Source organism: Salmo salar, chromosome 21, assembly GCF_965601325.2.
Source record: "Salmo salar chromosome 21, fSalSal1, whole genome shotgun sequence".
Taxonomy (NCBI): domain Eukaryota; kingdom Metazoa; phylum Chordata; class Actinopteri; order Salmoniformes; family Salmonidae; genus Salmo; species Salmo salar.
In genome coordinates this window covers 12,653,525-12,656,686 of record NC_138311.1, presented here as the reverse complement: position 1 = coordinate 12,656,686, position 3,162 = coordinate 12,653,525, and the positions used below count along the sequence as shown (strand labels likewise).

The window sequence follows — 3,162 nt, the reverse complement described above, 5'->3', positions numbered from 1 at the left end:
ATAAGGGTTAATTGTCATTTTAGTTTGGTCAGGACGTGGCAGAGGGTATTTGTTTTATGTGGTTCAGGGTGGTGTGTTAGTTAGGAGGGCGTTTGATTTATTATTTCCGGGTTTTGAGTTATGGTCTATGTTGATGTATTTCTATGTGTAGTCTGGTTGATCTATTTCTATGTTGAGTTAATTGGGGTGGACTTCCAAATGAAGGCAGCTGTGTGGTGTTGCCTTTGATTGGAAGTCCTATATTAGTTGGGTGTGTTTGTCTGTGTATTTGTGGGAGATTGTTCTGTGTTTAGCCTTGTGCCTTGCCAGACTGTCTGTTGATCGTTCGTTCTCTTGTTTGTTATTTTTGTACGTTCATTCTGAGTTAATAAACGTCAAGATGAGCTTACACATACCTGCTGCGTTTTGGTCCTCCATTACCAACGACAATCGTGACACAATCTAAGTATTTGCTTTTCAAAATGCAATATTCCCATCACTTTTGACGATTATTTTCTCATTACTCACAAGAAAATCACTAGGTCTACTAAGTTGTTCTGACCAATCCACTGCTCATAACTAGTATATAGGCTCACTGCTCATAACCTATATCAATCAGCATTGATACAGGTGCCTTTCTTAGAAGGCTATAGTTTGTGAATTGTATATTGAACAGACATCAATTCGTTTTGGCAAAACAACTATCAAATCATATGCTGTGATGTTGCAAGGGGCATCAATGGCTGCATCAATACTTTTTATTACGTCAAAATAATTAATTCATACTATGTAATCGATTGAAACACACACACACACACAGACTTGTTAGTGCTTAATGCATTTATTTAGGAAGACCTTTACTTCACTTACTTATTTTAGAAGCTGGTGATGCCGCCATAGTCTACGACCGAAAGAAACGGGAGGAGAGGAAGTGAGGAGAGGAAACATGGCAACAAATGCACTGAAATAAGACATTGCTTCTCCACTAGCGCATCATCAGGCAAATTATATTTCTCTGGATGGGTTCAGAAGGTAAGGGGTCAGGGGTCAACCTCAGGAGACCAGGCTGCTCCCGAGGGAGGTGAAAAAGAGGTAGGGGTGGTGAATGATTTCAGAAAGCATAGCAGTTGTCATCTGAGCTCTCAGCAATAGGACCAGCTTTTGGTAGGTGTTCCTGGTGTTTCCTTGGTCTTGTGTCAGTTCACTCAATCTTCTCTTCAGGAGGCAGAGAAGGCCATTCCTCCCTCCACTGCATTACCTAAAAGTAATAAGTAAAACAGTCAATTATTTACAATTACACTACACAGTGTGGAGGGTATTTGTAAAGCAAGACAAAAAGTTCAGTCCAAAAATAGTATAAACCTTAACTTACTCTGATCTTGCAGCTGTAGGCACAGCTGTAGGTTCCCGGCTGCTCTTCGTTGGCTCCCCCAGTGCCTCTTCATCTCCTGCACCAGGATCCTCTCTTCCTCCTGCAGTCTGTTCACCAACATCAGTCTGTCGAAGATTGCCTTTTTGATGGCGAGATGGCTGTTGCCTGTGAGATGTAAACTCTGAGGTATATAACAGAGCAACAGCAATGAGAAGATAAAAACGTAATCACAATAGATACCTTTTGCAATCATATACTTACTGGTGCTAAGTCTCTCCCATGGCCCCACAATGTTGTTAGTATCGAGCAGCTCATCCACTGAGCACCTCTGCCTGCTGTCAAGGCTGCCTTGTGCTCAACAATTTTTCTCTGAATCTGATGCCTGCTCTTGTTGCCGTCTGAATACAAAGGGGTGATTAGACGGACTGTAGATTCAGATATGTTACATGACTATAAGCTGTAGAGCTACTATAGAGGCACAAACAAAGAGAGTACAAAGCAATCAACTACTTTCTAAAGCATTGGTTGTCATGCAGTAACATTATACAAGCCATGCAGAGTTTTGGCTCACAAGGTACTCTGCTGTTTATGGTCATGTAATTTCTTAGTTTAATGAAATGTTTTACATTAGATCAGTTCATAACATAGGCCACGGCCTACATTTGATCATAAACATGGTATGATGTGTATAACTAATGCATTTTATTTCACAAATCAGTTTTACTGATTGATTAATAATGTGTTTGTGGTCATATTGTTGTTGGGCCTTACCTGTCAAACAGTATAGGTAGTGTTTCCTTTGTTTCACACTGAGGTAAAGCCCCTCAATCTTCTTCTGGAGATGTGTGTGGCTGTCAAACATAGGGCATGTTACAAACATAACTCCACTTACATCAATCAATTATGAAGTTGAGAGACAGAAACATTCACTTTTCTACCTGTTGGATTCTGGCTTGAAATATAATTTTTCCTGGGATCATATTAGAACATAGTTATTACTTTACTTGTATAAGAAATGTACATTTTGGGGGCCAATGAATGGTGAATTCGAAGTTTATGTATGGAAAGATACTGAGACAAGGGGAAGTGCAGAAAGTTCATATTCTGTTCAAACATGTCGCTGAATATTTATATTTCTAAGGAAGTAGGCAAAGAGCAACAGATTAGTCTCAGTTCCTGATAAGGCAGGCCAGATACACACACACAAACACACACTTCCACGCCCAAGAGAGTCCTAGACTTAGGCAGGTCATGACACTACCAGTGAGAGGAACATACTGTGTTTCTGCCTAACAATAGAGAAGGATGCTTTATCGTAGACATGCAAGCTGGTGTCTAGTCGTAAGGTATAAATAGATACTTGTGGGTTAAATAAACTTTTTCTGGTTGTCCGTTTGGGTTTTTGCTCTATTTGTTCAGAAACTAATATACCTTCAGGCCACTGCTGCACCTCAGCAACCCACTCCTGTAGCACAGCGCCGTTGATTTCCAGCTGTGCCGCTTTTCTTCAAGGAGGCTCGTCTCCTCCTTCAGTCTTTTGACATTCTGAAAAAAATACAATTCATTTAAGGAATAACATAAGTGATGGTTCAAATTTAGGCTGGTCTCCTCCTTCAGTCTTTTGACATTCTGAAAAAAATACAATTCAATTAAGGAATAACATAGGTGAAGGTTCAAATGTTTCCAGTGAATCACAGTAAAAGATTTGATTTGTATACAGTCATCTTGTGTAACGGTTGTCTTCATAAATGGACCAAGGCGCAGCAGGTATGTGAATACTCATGGTTATTTATTACCAAAAAAGAGTAAAG

The 3,162-nt window shown here is 39.9% G+C and overlaps 1 long non-coding RNA gene across 1 annotated transcript; it reads right to left on the bottom strand.

Moving 5' to 3' along the window:
* Positions 1 to 809: 809 nt before the first annotated feature.
* LOC145862595 (uncharacterized) lies at positions 810 to 1,771 on the bottom strand. The gene is made up of 3 exons (XR_014382086.1): positions 1,613 to 1,771; positions 1,352 to 1,532; positions 810 to 1,237 (listed from the first exon to the last, which is right to left on the bottom strand). It is a non-coding gene; the product is annotated as an uncharacterized LOC145862595 (long non-coding RNA).
* Positions 1,772 to 3,162: the final 1,391 nt, after the last annotated feature.